The following is a 19,812-nucleotide window of genomic DNA, read 5'->3' as shown; positions in this document are numbered from 1 at the left end:
GGGATTTTTCATGTTCTGCAAATAGATCGTCGGTTTGTGTGTGTAGCATGGATTTAACGTATCATCACTGGTAGACGCTTTCGCGGAGAGAATCAATTGGACGTTATTCTGCACGAGGTTTCGAATATTCAACCATAAGAGAAAGAGTCGATGATTATTCTGGACGACGTTTTGGATGTTCGTCTATGTGAGAAGGAATTAGGAATTTCCTTGTAAATCATGGTACCAGTTTCATATTTTAAAAGTTGAATATGCACGGAGTAATTCGAACGTAAGATGGACGATCGAATTTTAGACAACAGTTTCCCAGTTTAAAATTACTTTTAGATATTTCGTATCACGTATTAAGATACTTCACGCAACGCGTGATGAGAATACGAGGAATTCCACGTGTTACGCGTTTAATGCGGTGAACATCCTTTACGTTACATGCTGAACATCGTCGATACACCGAACACCCTTCGCATTACACGTTCAATACACCGGGCATCCTTCGCTTTCCGTGTTTATTCTTGCACTTGCCAATTTGCATATCGGACAGTTTCTAATATCAGTAGCCGTATCGAACGTTTCGCGAGTATCGAGTACGCTATCGCGAGATCCGTTATGTCGAAACGTAATCCAGACGAACGTTAAAGTCGTTCGAACGTGCTATTAGGCGAGAATTTCTTTTTAAACTTCACGTCAAGTTCTAATATCGTTACTTTATTTGTTTATAACTTTAAAATAATTATAGACGTATTAAAGGTAAATTCTCGCATGGAAGATCCCGCACGATCGCTTTACACGTTGTATTCTGTTATATATCGATTAGGATAATCTGAACTCGCAAGAATGATTAAATAGGCGATATTATACGCGATACGTTTTCACGACACGAAGCAACATAATAATATCCTTGCAATAATAAACGAGGCAGCACTTTATAGAAACTAGCAGCGAACTCGCTCACATCGCTATGAATCTTATCCAGCTAACCGACTGTTCGAATACCTTCGTAAATCACTGTACACGCTATTAACATTCCAAATTTCAAACAAACTCCAACGTTAACGATTCCTCTTCTCCTAACAAGAAAAATTAATTACAAACAGCCGTAAGAGTGAAACGAAAATGTCTCTGTTATATAAAATCTCGAGAACCGTGAATCAAAAAATATTATACGCATTGAATATTCCCAGTTATCGAGGAATGGCCGATTTAAGTTTGCATGCAAACGGGTAGACGCGTTAGTTGCTCGCCGCGCGTGTATCGTCGTCTCGATCGTAGTAACCGTGCACAGTGTACACGTACCGCTCTCTGTTTCCTTTCCGTTCTCGCGGATGAGCTGCTCGCTCGAGTACGTCGTAGTACCCTCGTTTTCTCTCGACCGTGAAATTACACGGCGGCTATACTACGTGGAGTACTACGCGTCCTTCGGCTTGATTAAAAGTCCATTGAATTCGGTGGGTATATACGCTACTACTCAAGGTTCTGAAAGTCTCTTACGAAACGGCGCGACGTGACGTGTCCGTGCCACGCCGTATGGCTTTCGTACGTTCACCAAATAAAGCGCGATGGCCTCGTGGCATCGCGTTTCTTAATGAATCGTCGTTAGCATCCTCCTGTTAACAATGTCTCTGTTCGATGGTCATGGAATAATCTTTGATCGACATTAGGAAAGCTATGGCGAAGTTTGGAACGTCGATCGCTGTGACCGACCGTTCCTTCGGATTCGGGAGCATTCGGAGCACGTACTTCGGAGAATCGAGAGAAACGAATTTTTTTTAACTAATCCACTTGCTCGTTCGTTACTTTTTCCATACGGCCATTTGTCGATCTATTAATCAGAGTCTAAATTTCTAAATCTTACCTAAAACATTGATCGAGTTTTTCAATCGACCGCTTTCTAACTACGTCAAATCGATCGTTCGAAACGAAATTCCACAGAGAACCATCGAATTGTATTTTTCAATGAAATAGCCGCGGATATACTGGTGGTACACGTACGAAACGGAAGAAAATGGCTTTTTTAGTCTGTCACCTGAGCTACTTCTTAGCCGGATACTTTTCCTTAGGCGTGAAATTAAAACTTTAGGAAAATGGAAATAACGTCAGCTGGTTAAGGATTAAAGAATGTTTGAAACTATAAATCATTTTACATATTTCGTGCATGGAAAATAATACCGGTAATCAGCACGAGTTAACGGTTTAATTATCAGAGCTTCTTTGGTCTTCCAAGGATTTCTCGGATCTTGCCGGTTTATTTTACGGAAGCTTATCGTCTTCTTGCTCGTTTCGCCTCTTCGATCGACCACTTACACACGAGAAGGCGAAGCTTTATACTCGAGTGCGTGCGTATATGCTCGTAACGCGACACGCAGTGCCAGTGAATGAAACAAAGACGGCGGCGCGCAGTGGTATAGGCGTGATTTTTACGCGGCAGCCAGCCGCGATTCTCAAGTAGCGTCGGAGTCGATAGCTGCATCCACCGTGCAGGCAGTCGACAGCTCCTCCACGCGACGCGACGAAAATCATTCGGACGATGGTACAGGAAGTTTCTTTCGTTCGATAGAATTTGAAATATTATCATCGATACACATACGCGTGTACATTATCATCGAATAACGCTTTAAATTTTCTATGTAATTCGATCGTTCTTCGATTCCCCGACGAATACTTTCATTTTCGTCTCTTTGCTTAGATCAAACGACTAATATTCGATTGCCAAAAAACGAACGACTTATTTTCATAAATTCGCTCGTCGTACAGACACGCGTATCGATCGAGTCATTCGTATAGCGATGTACCGTGCGATAGAACCTCCTAATGACGAAACGTTCGAATAATACAACGCATACGTGCACCGAAGCCTTCCTGTATCGGCTCGTTCGAGTAGTACAACGCTCACATGGTAGAAACCTGAACAGCGTAGGTTCTACTATGCCATACTCTTTCAAAAAAAGAAGTTGCCCTTCCATACGGAGTGACTGGCCAGCCCCACGACGCGGCGGCGGTCGCTTTCGCGGTGATCGGGAATCGCAGAAGAAAGAGGGTACGCTGCGTAATATCTCGTGGATGGCCGCGTAAGTACATACAGCAGTGGTGTGTCACGGAATGCGTGACGGTGCAACGACGCGATGCGCCGGGGCTACGCACGCCACGGTACGATGCGTACGCGAGCGTAAACGTAACGATTCCGCGGGAGGCCAACGATCCGCTTCAGGGATACCACGTTTTACTATTTATAAAGCAACTCGCCGGTTGCGTTTTCTCGATCGTCGATGATCTCGGTGAGAGCCACGGCGCTGCGTAACGACGACGACAACGACGACGACGACGACGACGACGACGACGACGACGACGACGACGACGACGACGACGACGACGACGACGACGACGACGACGACGACGACGACGACGACGACGACGACGACGACGACGTTGTACATAGGCGAGACAAGTCGCTGCGCCTCGGTCTTTGGCTGCCTTCGGACGAGCCTCGTATCCTCCTCCTCCTCCTCTTCCTTGTTTCGTTTTATTATTTCCTTTTGGAATATCTGGTGTCGTGGTGCGAGCGTGAGCCCGCGTGTTAGATGATGCAACGTCGCCGCGGTTGCACTTGTGCATTTGCATTTTTCCACGACGGCCATAGCCTAGGAAACCGGGTTCTCACGAGAGGACGAGGTCTGCTTCGTTGGAATGTTAGAGCCCCTCGTTCTTTTTTCTTCCCTTCTCCCTTTACGTCTGTGTACTTGTGTACAGGATGTTTCAAGAAGGTTCGCTAGAAATTTGGGCGCGAGTGGTTCGAGCGGCGGAGGCAGCGTTGCGGAGAGCATTTGGTAGAAAATAATTTGGAAGTAAATTGCGGCAGTGATCTTTTTGCTTTCTTCGGAAGGGCAGGTTTCAGGATTTATATTCAAGTCACTGACCGATCTTTGTGCAACACCTGGTATACTTCTACCCTGTCTATCTGGTGCCTCGTCCGATTAAATGGAATCGGATGGCGTTCGATGGAGAGTTGTGGTGCGAAGGGAAACGCGAACGTGTTCGTCATGCTTCCAGGGTAATTTGTTCGAAGATGGCGTTTAGAATCGATGACTCGCTGTGGAGTTGCTGCGCCACTTGAAAATATCTCTCGAGCTAGGACTGACGTTCGATCGTTCGACTCGTGACACGGTGCAACGTTTATTGTTATCACTAGGTTGCAGATGGTTATGGAAATTCGTATCGTTATAAACACAGCTAATGCGATCGAACATGACCAATCGTTCATGGCACCTGCTAAGCGTTATGAAGAATATTCTACTTCGTATATTTTACACGTCTTATTTTATGCGTATTTTGTACATTTTCGCGCATTTAAACGGCCCATAAATGCATAAAAATTATAACGATAAAACGGACTGATTATCGCTAATGGATTGGCTAATGAATTTATCAATTACACATACAACACATACACAAGACGCAGAGACGAGGTAGGCACGTTATTTTTCGTTCGGAAAACGTGCGATTGTTTGATGCGAATGAGTACGAAAAGTGGCGAAAAGGGGAAAAGTAAGGTAAAGGCGAGAAATGCACCGAGCGAGCATATCGAGTGGCCAATATCGCTTTATTATCATTTGGTCGAACTTCCTGTTGGCTTTCTACCGGCTCGATATGCGTTATCGACCACGAAATCGAGAGAGAAAGTCGACACCGAGCTTGAAACAGAAAGAAGAAGGAGCACGCTGTGAGACGTGGAATATTCGAGTTCTACGCATATGGTATGTCCACAGGTGCAAATGGCTGTTGTAATAAACGTGTACAGTGGAAACAGGAACGTAACCTCGATTAAAAGGACCATACATCGAACAACAAAGAAGAAGAATATCGTTGGATCGAGCGATCGTCGATTCTATATTTTATATCGCTTTATATTATTTCATATCGTTTTATATTTACGATTATTCCACAATATTTTCTACGTTTTAAAGTTATTCGAGTCGCGAAGAACAATCGCTAAAGTGCTTAAATAAATACTGGAATAATAACCGAACTGCCGAATGTTGAAGGAATGTTCGACATATTTCTTCGGTATGTTCCATGAGCTTCAATAACGAAATAAACGTATCGTCTATTTCGCCAGCAAAAGTATGCGAAATAGCACGTAAGGGAAATACCTTGCTGGTATATGCCTGGTACTATTTGCAATGAGTAATAATTCATCGATCGATGGAAAAAAAAAGAGGGGAGGACCAGGAAGAGAAGAACGTGCTCGTCTCGAAAAATCTCGGCGACTGGTTCGGACCGGTTGACAAAGCGAGAATAGAAAAGCTGATTGCCAACGTCCGGAATGGACGCATTCCATGCAAAGAAGATAAGAGGTTATGTGGAGGATTATCGCAGCAGGCTTGAATTTTTTAGAAATATTTGCATTCCAATCGCAGGGAATTCTAATTTATCGAAGAACGGTATAAAATGCCTAAAAATAGTTGTAATACATTCTAATCGATACTAACGCAGGAATCCGTACATAATGAACTATTCCACGACATAAATTCGTATATTTACAGTAGCTGTCTTGGAATAATTTGTGACTACATTGACATGCCACTGTCAGCCATCTACGGTCGAAGTATTATCTACAGGCCGGTTTCTTTCCAACAGAAAACGGAGAGCGTTGCATATGGCATCGGGTAGAACGCCAAATGGGCGAAAGAATAACTCACCAGGCATTAACGAGTCTTTAAAAACAAAGGTTGGGAATTTCCAGCAATAAAACCGAACTGCGTTTTCTCTCGTGTCTTGGTCGTATAATTTTCCCTTTTCTGTCTTAACCAGAGCAAAAGTCGACGCAAGTTTTCCAAAAGTTATCCCAAGAGTTTGGAAAAATTTGTACAAAGTATCCGCAATTCTTTGTAATAACGAATGATTTAAGTTGGGCCGATAAAAGAAGCTGGAAGAAAATCAGACAAGCGATAACGAATATTATTGTTCGTTCTACGTATTACGTTACTAAGGACTTACGTTAACCGAGTACGAGGCGAAAATGTAACGCGAGAAAGAGCAAAATATAGCTGCATCGTAAACCAAGTCACGTTCAAGGCTTTAACAGAAGTTGCGCGTAAAAAAAGTACAAGTTGTACGAGGGTGAGGAGAACAACTTGATACGCTACTGGGTATTCATGGTATTGCGGTAGTGCGTATCGTGTGTACGCGTACCTACTTTGCGTAGACGTGAACGCATGCGCACGCACGAATGACGCAACGCGTGTGCACGCGTGATCCACGTGCAATTTAACCCTCTGCGGTCTCGTCTGGCAGGACGAGAAACCATAGCTTGCGATTATTATCTGCCGATCGAATTAAATTAACCGAAGAGAAAGTACGAACAACGCAAAATTTGATCAAAGGCTCGATGATACTACTAAGAATTATTCGATAATACGATTGAAAATGTAGGCGCGATCTCGCGAAAGTATTCGAATGCTCGTAGTTACGCGAAACGCATTTCGAAGTTTCATCGGTTGTCGGTCGTAGTAAAAATTTGAAAGCGATCGAAAGACGTACACGCCAAATCTACGAATATCAGTTGCTTGGCGAAACGGAAATTTTAATCACGCGCGTTAATTGAGTACAAAGTTTCTTTTGGTAATTAAAAGCGCATAAATAAGTCACTAGCAACAAAGGATACGTTGCTCCATTTTACGTAGATATTTACGAAGTTAATGAGAAATTACTGGACGTAGAAAGAACGCGGTTCTTTAACGACTTATACCGTGTGGCTTTTAAAAACTTAGTCATGCAGATATCTGTGGTATGCAGCAACCAATTTCTGATATTATCGAAGGAACTATAAGACCTATAATAACAATGATCGTAATTAAAGTTGATGTACAATTATGTTAAAGAGCCGATCGTAGAAGCCTAACACGATAAGATCGTAGATATCCGAGAAATGCTCATTCGACGTAACAGGCTCTGAAAATAACGGCTGTTATTTACTAGATCTACCTATTGAGAAATCACCCCTTTATCGCTGGCCTTACTACTATCGATACTTGTTTACGTTAACGGCTATCCGGTTATTAGTTCAACTTCGGACCCAACCTGAATTGGATCTACGTCATCAGCTTCTCGTCACCGATTCCAACGGCGTTTCCGATTCGTCGAGTCGAACGTAGCGGCTTGATCAATCCTCGCTTCGTTGTTCCAATTATTTTCGACGCGATTAAATCATAGTACCACGATCCGAGATCTATATATTCGCGCGTCGCCTATTAATTTCATCGTACGTAAGAATTTCCCTTTTTATTTCTCTGCGGACGATCGACTCTTTCACGGTAGATATTATATTAACGATTAGTAATTAGTATTAGTAATTATATTAATATTACAAACTATCTTTCCTCGGATTTCGATAACAATTACTACCATAGGCAAATTCCATCTGTACTTGGGAAAATTAACCTCTGTACATTCACAACGCAATTTAAGCCGCTGATATATCAGTCGACGAAACACAGGATAAATTACTCTGACATATGTTGCTTCACAGAGATAAGACATCGTGTGAAATCGGATAAAACGCGGTGATAGCGGAGTCGCGTAGTAATTATGGTTATTTTGTTGTAATTACACGGGCTCCATGTGGTAGAACGTTGCTTAATTTTCCGTTTTCGGAAATCATCGACTTTCCAAGTTGCAGATGACGAACGGAGGGTGGAATCAGTGCGACAGGTGGTGAGCGTCGACGGAAAGGGTATCGCGCGAGTTGCACAAATTTCGATACTCCGCTTCGGTTAATTTCGTGTACTTTTAATTTTACTTTTATCGATAGATGACGGCGATTTAACAAGGAAAAATAGGCATGCAAAAATAGAATGTTTACGCTAACAAAGAATAACGAAAACGTACAGAGAACGAACGATAATCCGTTCGACCGAACGGTATATCGCGTAAGGCGGAAAAAAAGAAAAACGAGAAGGCGGGAAGGAAGGTGATTCCGTGTGGCTGCGATCAATTTTTGCCAACGAGAGCGGCCCGAATTCTAGACAGACCGAGCGACGGAAACGGCGAAAGCGAGCAACAAAGCTAACGGACAATAGGTTTCCTTGAGAGGAGAAACGCGGAGGGTTACGTCCCTGCCATTACCTGGCCGGTTCCGAGAAACCGGGGTCCGATTTATCTGGTTCGCAATGAGGAATCGATAGGAGGTGGCCTGCAACGAAAAGGTAGACGCCGATGTTGTGCATCGGGTGTCCCGAGAAACACTAGTCTCGTGGGAAATTGAGGAAAAAAAAAATCTAAGCGCTTATCAGGTAGTTTAATTAAAAAAAAAAAAAAAAAAAAAAGAGATGCCTGGACGAAGATAAACAGTCGTAGATTCTCGAAACACCGTGTATTTTGTGAGCAGTTTTGTGAGTGTAAACTTAGTAAATAGAGCCGTAGATAAACAGACGTAGATTCCCGAAACACCCTGTATTTCGTGAGCAATAAAGTGTAAACGTAGTAAGTGGACGTATCATAGGATGGACGATAAGATAACGGGATGTAAATTTTATGTATGTAGGGTATCGAGTAAGTCGCGAAGCAAGTATTTCCTATTAAAAATCTATACGCGCGTTTTATTATCCCGTGGACTCTTTGCTTCGATCTATAATTTACCGGCTACCGTGGTATAACGTATAATACCACGCTAATGTATCATCCGTGCTGCGACATATAGATCACCTATTTATCTCTAGGATGTAGTAACATTCCGCTCAATTATATTCCATATATGTATGGATAAATGAATACCAACGGATACAGAGGGCTAACGAACCTTCTTATTTCCCTCGTAACGCAAAAAGAAGCAAGCGATAAAAATTCCTCATCCACCGAACGAGAATTCTCATCCGTTCGTTGAACCGTGCTCGCTAAAAAGGACCGAGAATCTAAATAAACACAAAAAGGAGTACAATAGAATGATCGATAGGTTCGATAGATGGCAGCACCATAGCGCGGAGCTGAATGGGTCAAACAGTTGGGACACCGAGTGGATGGAAGGGCAGAGGGAATCCGTGGAGGGAAGAGAGAGCCGGAGAGAAAGTGAGAAGAAAAGGTAGAAAACGAGCCAACGTGGAACGGTGGAGAGAAGTCTCCTTTCGATTGGAAGGAGAAAGAGGGGAGAAAGAATGACGCAGGATCGAAGGGCGGCGCCTGTGAGCAAGGTGTTTACCATTCTGGCCAAAAATAAAGTACAAAAGGCCAAGGTATAGAGGGCTCCTTCTCTCAGCGTAACTGGCAACAAAAAGCAGAATCACCGTCCGTCGCGCATTCCTTAGCCCTCCATGGGCGTAAGGCATTCCCAGGGAGAGGAAAGGACCCTCTTCGAAACGGTGCTCGAGGGGTCGTTTTCTGGTCCTTCTAGTAGCCATCTATGGCTGCGTCGTTTAACGCTGGCCAGTGCCACTTCCAGTAACTGTCTCTCCCTCTCTCTTTTTCTCTCTCTCTCTCTCTCTCTTACGATCTTTTTTTCTGCAGGACATCTGCTCCAATTACCGGAGAATACGACTGGTCCTTTTTCGCACGTAAGAGACTCCCTTCTACATCGGTAACGCGCCACCCTACCGGAATAGCCATTCTCTCATTCTCTCTTCCTTCGCCGCCTTTATCGGCACTCCTGGTGAGATATGGACGCGAGACACCAGAGGGAAACCATGGCGTTTCTTCGACCATTCGGTGTCCGTTGTTCGACACTGGCGCCTGGAGCTTTTGAAACACCCTCTTCTAAGCTTGAATTAGATTCGTCACGGTGTTCGAGAGTTTGAACCGTTTGGGTGGATTTTCAGGTAGTCTTTGTCGAAGGGTAGATTTTTGATGATTTTGTTGGTGTTTGTGCGTCGATGGAAAGTCGACTGTTAAAGAATATGGGTCAGCCGGTGTGGATTGTCGAGAAAGAATAAACGCTGCACTTTGGAGGAACAAGGAGATTTGGAAATTACACGCGAGAAATGTGCATAAGAAGTAAAGCCTTTTGGAATACGATAACGCTTATCGCCATGGGAAGAATTTGCCGCTTCGTTATCTAAATTTCGCTTAAATTTTTCATATATTCACCCCATCGGAGAGACTTGCTCGAGCAAATTTAAATTTGAAATGAATATTTTCAATACACGTATTTATATATTTATTTAGGACGGTGAAAGAAGGCTGTGCAGTGTATATAGATAGACGCATCGTTGTATTTCTGACGATTCCTTTCCCGGAATCGCGTGGGACAGCTGCTTCCAATGTCGACTTTTATTTGTGCATGTGCTTATGCATCCTGTACCGTGAAACGTATATTTTTCAATTTTTCACGGACCGAAAGGAGCTTGTTTAAGAATAAACGGATAACGAATAAATCGCTAGAACGTATAACGAAATTACACCGAAGAGATATTCGTCGTGGCAAAGTCGAGAATCGACCAAGAGTCCAACGAAACGAACAACGACTGGCTACGATAAGAGAAACTTGAAACAGTTGTTACAAAGCGATTGTATCGTCTTCGAATTATATCGCAATTTCAAGTTTTTAACGTTTTAATAAAATTCTCCAAAGGCAAATTCCTTTTAAAAAATTACCATAATTTTTAATATGGCTCATCTAGAAAGCTATTACTGAATGGTGGAGGTTCTTAAAGAACTTGTTGCAACCTTGTCCGACTTGTTTCTACGTTCACTTTGGAGAAGAACGGCGGTGACCTCATCGTGCGTGTCTGACGTGGTACTGGCAGCGACTACTGATTCCTTCAGCCTGCCGCACGTGCTCTGCTTTTTGTCAGAATTTTCATCGTTTCGCCAACATTTTCCTGCATAACTGCTTCTAATACCGAACTATTTTCGAGAAATCTTTTCTGAATTTACGAACGGAAATCGTAAAGTATCTTTATCACCGTGCTTTGTGCTATTTATACCACGTTTTTAGTTTTAAATATAATTTAAATTCTTCGTCGATCGCCTTGCTTTTTCTTCCTTTCGCACACTGTCTTTTGATACACCTTAAGCGAAGGTAAGAAACAGGATGCTGTAACGGCTGCATCAATTTACTTAATAATTATATATTCATTAATCAGAAATTCAAAAAAAAAAAAAAATAATTTTCGATGCTTACGAGTTCGTTGGCCTTTAAATTCTTCGTTTAATTTAATCTTTGTCAATTCTGCGACTCGATCAAACTTCTTATCAACGAAAATAACAAAATAAATCTCGCAAAGCCGCTACAAGGAGAGAAACAGGTTTATCTCGATAGGTGCGACGCTATTCATCGCGCAAGACTCCTAAACCACTATGACGCAAGGAATTAAAACTTAAATCGCATTAAATAACCAAAGAATATTATACATATAATAAAAAAAAAGAGACACACAGACAGAGACGTCTAAGAATGTAACGAGAATATAACCATTCTACGCATAATATGTACGATACGGAGAATTGAAATAGATCATTTTGTTTGGAATCAAATAAAACGTGGAAGGAACCAATTTCTAGGAAAATGTCGATGTACCATGATGAGCCAGCTACGGGTACCCGCATACCCGATCATCGTCCAAAATTATGTTTTATACCATTCGAAGAAATTGAGAAGGATCGATGTACGAGCAACGAGTTACGCGTTTTCGAGGGTTGGGCGGACCCCGGGAAAACGTAATTAAGATTCACTTTGTGCCTCCTAGAAACGCTCGGTTCTGACTACGAGGCTTTTGTGTTTCTCTAAGATCGATCGTTTCCTGCCTCCATCGTTTTCGATTTTTAATGAACGTTTTAATTGGTCGATGGTATAACGTACCTTGGAAATTCTTCGCTCGTATGGTGTTATTTTTGTCGTACCGATTAGATATTTTTCCGAGAACCACGAGAAATATCCTTTACTAGGAAAAATCGTAACCGGAAAATCGCTAGAGAAAGGAATATCTACGTGCTACGTCCTCGAAACCTCTTCTACAATTTGTATTGTTTCGAATTAACAACATCGTTCGAGAAACCGCTGTAAAACCTACGGATTATCTCGTTCGACCCAAACGCGGACACGTTACTAAGTCATTTTTCTGTCAAGCGTGCCGCTAAAAAGAAACAAGCGAAAGATCTTGGAATCGATGGAACGAGATCTGGTGCCGCGAAATCGATCGTCTCGATGCTTCCTGTGAAACGAGAAGAACGGTTCCGACGACACGTGGTGCGATCCACCGCGATACGTCACATCCGCGTTCGAGGCCAACGTGGACGAAAAGAATCGAGCCGCTGTTGCTTTTAGAAGTTAGAAAGCCAATTCTCGCGGTATATCTGGCCTTGGCTCGATCAATATTTACGAACATCCGGCTTACGAAGATCAAATACCAAGACGCTACGTTCGATCGGGGGCTCGTACAAGGGACCCTTGCGACAAGTCCTCGTGTAACACGGTAGCTCGTACAAACGGAAGTTTGCACTCGATTTCCATGGAATCATCGTGACCGGATTCGCAAATCCTTTGCTACGCCATATTTGGAATTGTCTCGGATTTGTTTTGCGATCGTAAATCATCTTTAACGGAAACTATCGCTTGCGTCTAGAATAGTCTAATAGTCGATAATTTAATGTCTTTCTCTTCTTTGCTTTGTCTATTTTACTCGAAGAATAGATCAAAGAACGTCCTTATAATTTTTTAGGCCAAAGCGAAGAACACGAAATTCACGGTACACCGTGAAATTTGAAGCTTCTTCGGGTATTCTCGATATTCGAAATACCATCGATAGAAGGTATTTGCATTTTATCGACGCGAGCTTTCGCTCCATCTGTCCCCTGGAATCGGTGCTTCGTTAAACGACAGAAACAGTCGCATCCCGTGTGTCCTTTCACGCGAAACCAAAATGTAAATTACGAATGATCGTTTTTGCAATAACATCTGCATAGCCTTTAAGACCACGCGTTGCCTTTGTTCTCGGGATGTTTGAAAAAAATCAGAAGCACAATGCTGCGCTCGCCTGAAAGGTAAAGGAGGCAGCAGCCTCGAATGAGAAAGAAGTTAAACGCATAAAATACTTCCTGCAAGCTACGATGCATTACGAAATGTTAACGAAGCAATATCTTTGTTCGTTCGTAAAACGATTATTTCTCGCGGGCTGGGCCCATTGTTCCATCTTGCGCGACATCGGCGAAGGGACACGTTCCAGCTTTTGCCTCGAATTGCAAAATTGCCTCTTCGTTTCTTTCGCTTTGGTCTTTCGCGCGAAAGTAAAGTACGTGATCGGTTTTCAGCGATGGCGATATATATGTGTCGCGGCAAGGTCGGTGGTCCGGTTAGTTTAAATGGACGCTAGAAAGCTGAGGAGAAAAGGGAGATTTAAACGTCGTACCGTTGAACGAAGTTCGGGATTATTAAAGGCGGAATAAGGAAGTGGAATTTATCAAGCGGCAGACATCGACCTTACGCTCCACTGTCAATGAAATTGGTCGATGGCAATAAGGGAAAGATAGCACGGTAACAAAATCGGAATGGAAAATATTGGATAGAAAAATGTGAAAGCGAAGAAAGTGACGTTCCGATTCGTTAATAACGTTGTAAAAATTCGCTCGTTACTTCCGAAGCAAATAAAATAAATCATCGTTTAAATTTCTCGATGACAGCAAGAGAAATCTTTATTAAATGAAATTTATTATTAACATAAACGTCGTTTCGGAATAATAACACGCGAACAATGATCGTACTTCAAAGAGGAACACTGTAAGTTTACCATTAAAATTCAGAGTTAACATTGTAAACAGTTGTCACAATTGCGGCAGTGAATGAATTCAAATTGCACATTACGACCTATGTATTTACCGTTTTCCTCATCTTTATGTAACGCGTTCAACCAACCACCAAGGGGGAAAATGCACGTGCCTCATTTGAATATTATGACTTCGCGTCTTCGCAGCATATCCCCGTGTTCACTTCGGCTTTTTATTTCCTTCGTGAATGGTTTTAACAATTCCGTTTAAATCCGCGTCAAGTTTCGCCTATTTCCGAAATTTCTAAAATCCCGAGTGATTTTTCTCTTTCTGTGCCCAGTTGCGGAAATCTGAAAATATTTCCAATCTCCAAATCCCAATGCGATCCTTTTAACGTTCAAAGAAACTGGAGCACATATATCTCCTGCTCCGTTCTCAATGAAAACGATCCTAAAATTTATCTTCGCAGAACGAACAAACAATATCCAACGAGATTGACCGTGTTACCTAGGAAAACTAACGTTCACGCTAAATCCATCAAGCCGTGTCTAATTTCCCAACCCTTCTCGTTTCACTTCGGTCTATGCTCGAAGCTCGAACGAACCTGAATTTATTCAACACCCACCCACGAAGCTAAATAAAATAGAAGTATAAATATGCACGGCGCGAACAAGCAACGCTCTTAAAAAAGAAGCAAAAGGAAAAGAAGAAAAAGAAAAAAAGAAAAAAAGAAGAAAAGATGGATAAGCCTCATGGTGGAGCTACGTCACGGCTAAATTTCTGTCGAAGGCAACGATAAAGAGTATGGTCGGGTACGTGCGCGAGCCAGAAAAGCGAGTTTACGCGGCCTCGGGCTGGTCACCGCCCCCACCGACTCGTTCATGGCGAAACTATTTCTAATAGTCGGCTACGAAGCCGACAAAATCGGCTCCGTGACGCGTCGAACAATAGGCAAACGGGCTGAATTAAGGACAGAACCGAGAAATCGTCCTAACTCGTGAAACTAACGTCCCTATTGTCCCTCGGGTATATTTCTCTTCCCACCTTTCTCGCTCTTTTTACGTAACGACAAAAGTCGCGCGTATCCCTGGCTCTTGCGTTAACATAGGTTTTTAGGGACCTTGAAGACGTGCTTCTAACTGGCTAGAGAAAGTTCCGGTCGAGGAACGGTAGGTATTTCACGTCTTAATGGTATTTCTCATGGACCCGACTAATTATATTCCTTTGGGCCTAGATGATCGGGGCATCGGTATTTTGCTTTTTGAAGGAATTTTTGCGCAGTAGGGTTGGTACAAATATATAAAAGCCGCAGAAAGTTTAGAGACTTTCATTCTCTAAAATCACTGTAAAACCTGTAATCACTGATCTTCTCTTTCACGGCGAACAGAGTGCAGCGAAAACAGTGCACCTGTCGTGGAGCAACTCGACGACAAGCTAATAACGTAACGTATCCAGGAAACCGACGAAACGGCGAATTCGCGTTGAATCTACGAAGGATTTATTATCCTGTGTTATCCTTGAAAGCTTCTTCTAATAACCATATCTTGCCGCGTTAAGGACGAAACACGGATTAACACGAAGTACGTTGAATCGATTCCTTTCTTACGTAACTACCGATAAAACAAGAAAAAAAAACCTGTTTCCAAGAAACTGGAATACAAAAGCTAGAGAAATCTATTCGCACGCCTGTAGAAAACCTGGATGCAAGGAATTCCTGGGGATCGAGCTAAACGAAATCGAAACCGGAAAGCTAGAAGCGCGATTAACTCCATAGATTCAATTTCACGCGATTTAAGGAGGGTCGATTTAATTCCAGTTTTCTTTCGATCGCTGGCAGTCCAGCGATCCTTTCGTCCCAGTCCCGTCGAAATGGAAACCTGCTGGCATCGAACAAGCGCACCTGTCGCACGACCGCTTTAAGGTAGGCCACGTCGAGGAAGGAAACACCTCGTTTCATTGGTCAAGACGCAAGGTGTGTATTACGATGCTCGCGACAGGTTGTAGCATGTGTTGATAACGACTCTCGAATGCGTTTCTGCAATTTTCTTCTGCTGCAATTTCACGTACAAAGGCCCCCCTTCCGTTCTGAATGCTTCGAACGATTTACCGCAGCAGGTTCGTTCGCTGAAAATTTGTGCCGATAAAAATCTTCTTAATTTCGACGTTGAAAGCGTAATTTTCCTCACGATGCTTCGTTCTACGAGTCTTAGCAGCTAATTGGTAATAAAGAAAAACGAGTTTTTTTTTTCGAGTCGTTGAGAGAAATTTTTGGGACGTTCGACGTTTTTAATATCCAAAGGACGAGAAACATTCTTCCTGTGGGAAAATCGACTGCGATATCGTCGGAATCGCAAACCGTACGCTTACGAAACGAATCAGAATCGCAGGTTCTTTTCAGCGATTAAGAAATTACGTCAGAGAAGCGAAAGAAAAAGAAGTTGCTTTCTGAAACTAAACACAATGTCGGTAACCGTCGTCATCCGGGGTGGACATAGTGTCGGCCGATCCGAAACCCATTCTTTCTCTCTATTCAATGGAACGGGAAACTGTGGTATTTGAATTTAGTCACCGGTAGCATACGAGCTTTTTCTCATACGCGTCACGTGCCGCGGGGAATTTAAATGCCAGGAAACACCAGCGGCAGAAGAAACGAGAGTTTCCAGCGCGTGACAAAAGAATAACAATGAAAAGCGACGAGGAAAAGAGATAAGGCGGAGGAACCACGTAACCGGTGATCAATAACTATAAATCGAACGGCAAAAAAATTCATTCCTAGAGAATAGTTGCTTCTAATATGTTACGATAATAATAATAATATATTCCAAATAGTTATTCTTTTTGAAATTAAACAATTTCAGCTCGAAAGGGGGAAGATTCTGTATCTTTATAAATTTACTTAAACTATATATAATCCCCGTTTTCTATTTGCCCTACCAATTTCTATCGTCTAAACCCTTTCGCTTTGAAAACGTTTTTCATAGCACGGGAGGATTGAAAATTGATCCGCCGAATGAAGACATTTTACCGATATTTCTATTTTCCTTTTACTGCTCGAATATGCAGGAAGAGAAAAATAAAACAGGTGAAAAGCAGCACCTTTTCATGCCGCAGTACGCATCTTGTTTCTTTGCAATTCGCGTGCTGGCTCCTAATTGCAGCGACAGATGGTCGACCGTTGGCTCGAAACGACGCGACGCATCGACCATCGTAATAAAACGCGACCGGGTTATCCAGATTAGTTTGGTCTCGAGAAAAGACGAAATGGATCGTGTCCCTTCCTCTTGAAAAAGGCCTCTTCTTCTCCTCCAGCGGTCGTTCGAATCGACGAATAAATTAAGAAACGCGCATAAATTATATTCGAGAGAGGCGAATAGGAGTTTTCGAGGAGACAGATGTCTGACGACGAACGTGTTCATCTACTGTGAATTTTACACTCGTGCTGACCGTACACTTCTCGCCATTTGCATACGGATCTTCCCAGACGAGTTTGGAATGCACGCGTTGGTATGAATCATTTTCGAGTTTCGAACATGTCCGATTCTTTTGAAAATATTTAGTTATAACGTTTAGCGATTGAATAAAATCGCACGATCTACTTACTTCTTTTTCTTTTTTTTTCTTCTTTTTTTTCTGAGAAGTTGTTTCTATATATAGCAAATATGGTGAAACTAACTTTGATTTTATTTGAGAAAAGGCGTACGAAGGAATCTAACAGATACGATAGATACGTGGTTACTCGATATATCAGGTAGGCTCGGAAAATATTGCGCAAGTTTCGACGTGTTTTCCATTTTTCGAAAGGTTTATCAAACGTAAGATCGCTCCTTAAATCTTTGGAACTTTAAAGTAGAATGTAGATAAAGAGCGTTCTATTTATCTATATTTAAATATCACGGTTGCCAATAAACGTTTACCACGCAGAAATTTTTAACTTTGTAAAGTTATTGTCAGAGGTAAAATTACTGTTTACGATATATAACGTTTCTCGAGAACGTCTCGTTCCGCATCTTGCATCGATGCATCCGATGGCCTTGCGATCTTTGTTAAAAATTATTGCGCCTCTAATCGCGCGATTTCCTTATATTTTGTCTTACATTATTCACGCATGACTTCTATCTCGCGTTTCGATCACAGAGAAACTCTTTCGAGAAAAGACGTATCTATGAATCCAATATGAGAAAAATACTTGGAATCTTAAAAGAAGAGAAACACGAATAATAATATATTGAACAAGACGATACGAACGCCTGGTTTTCCGAACGTTTCTCAAATTTTACGGTGATTTTTTAAATTTGCCAAATTACTTTGCTGACAAAGTCTCCGAATACGAGTGCCTCGCACAATCTAAAAATCTAAAAATACCACGACGCTGTTACGCGCGAATGTTCACAAATATACTAAAACAATATTTTATAGAAAATAAACTGCGAATATAAATTTCTTAATCTTATGGAATATTTCATTGCGAAATAAATTTAAAAAATAAATAATTGTCCGCTGAAAACAGTAAAGTCAAATGTCAGCAAAGTACCTTCTCACCTACGTACGAGCTAAAAAATCCAAACTCACGGAACGGCGATTTCATGGGGCTCCGAATTTGGAACCGTATTACCGTCCAAAGACGTTGTAGACGTATTTTTTCCAGATTTAAGTAGCATCCCGGTTTTAAAACATCGCGGCTGCGTAACCAGGAGATTCCGTGCGCGATGCGCGTATGGAAGCACGCGTACTCGACAAGCGCACGCAACACGTGCGATGAAAAGCACGCACCAGGACACGTGTCGTTTCTAATCGAACGCAGGCAGGTGAACGTTCGCAACTTCCTAACCTTTGTTAAGAAGTGCGCGTGTGTAGGTGCTCGTAAATTATCCGATCGTTGGCTAAAAACGAGTTGGAGATAAATCCAGGAATACCGCGTAAAGATATGATTCAGAATGGTGGTTTGCAAAATTTTGCCAAGACTAATATTAACAGCTAACTGATGCGAAATTTAAAAAAGGAAAAAAAAAAGCCTTCTTCGGAATGGGAAGGAGATACGAGTGAACCGGTTATTTCCAAAACGGGCAAAATTCGCGTAGATTAAACGTTGAAATTAAACAGAATGATTAAGTGTAACCGAACTATCGCGTGCCTAACCGGTACTTTCAAGGCTCTGTTATCGCGTAGAATGATCAAGGAAAGGCGAACGTCTGACTGGTGAACATCCGCAAACGGCAGCGGACTATGTCGAATCCATAGGCGTTCGTGTAACCACGATCGGGGAATTATACGGTACATGGACTAACGATCGACTAGGAATTTGAAAAGAAATTAATCGATAATTAATAGTCGAAATAATTGCGGGGAAAAATTGGTTGGCTCGTTAGTCCTGTTTATTAAATACGGGAAATGCGACAAGATCTGCATGCATAATGATCAACGGGCAGGTGATGGTGGTTACATAGAGAAAGGATTGGCGCTATAGCTTTAACGAACTGCCGGTTATTTTCTCCAGCGATATTTTTCGTTATTTTAGTCGGGAATCTTCCATTTCTCTATATTTACGTTATACGTATACGTTGTACGTTAGCAAAACGTGTAAAAAAATGTCGTGCGACGATCGAATAGCGTAGGAAAGAAGAAAAGAGGGAAAATGTACCTATCGAAATGTTTACTTTGCAACGAGTAGAAAATTTCTAGAAATATCACGTGACTCGTTAATTCCAAGACCGGGCTTATCGATCGACTGTTCGCGCTAGTTTCGATTAATCGAACAAAGAAGAAACAGAGGCTCGTAAATTAAGTCGAACAAAGTCGACTCTAAGGTTTCAAGAAATTGAGTCTCGAAAGGACTTGCAGGACTTCGATGGACAGAGGGACCCATGGGAGAAAGAAATTTAAAGGGTCTTCCTGATACGATAAAAGTGGAAAAGGAAGGATCGAAGCTTCGCGGCTTCTTTCTCTCCTAGTCCAAACGCGTTTCCAAGCGTATCGACGGTCGTCGTTCTTCGTTACTATAATACAATTTACTTATTTCGAACGTCAAGTATGTACGATAAATGGAAGTATAAAAAGTTCGATATTGTACGAAACCATCGAGTATCGACGCTTGACGAAGACCTCGAGAATACGAGGAACATCTTCGTAATT

At 42.2% G+C, this 19,812-nt stretch overlaps 1 protein-coding gene across 2 annotated transcripts in view; it reads right to left on the bottom strand.

The window, feature by feature from the left end:
- The window catches only part of LOC126873985 (G1/S-specific cyclin-D2), a 140,647-nt gene that overhangs the window by 15,549 nt on the left and 105,286 nt on the right, over positions 1-19,812 (bottom strand). The window lies entirely within an intron of this gene.

Source organism: Bombus huntii, chromosome 15 (assembly GCF_024542735.1).
Source record: "Bombus huntii isolate Logan2020A chromosome 15, iyBomHunt1.1, whole genome shotgun sequence".
Taxonomy (NCBI): Eukaryota; Metazoa; Arthropoda; class Insecta; order Hymenoptera; family Apidae; genus Bombus; species Bombus huntii.
Note: the sequence above shows the minus strand (reverse complement) of the source record. Positions and strands in the feature narration are given on the sequence as shown.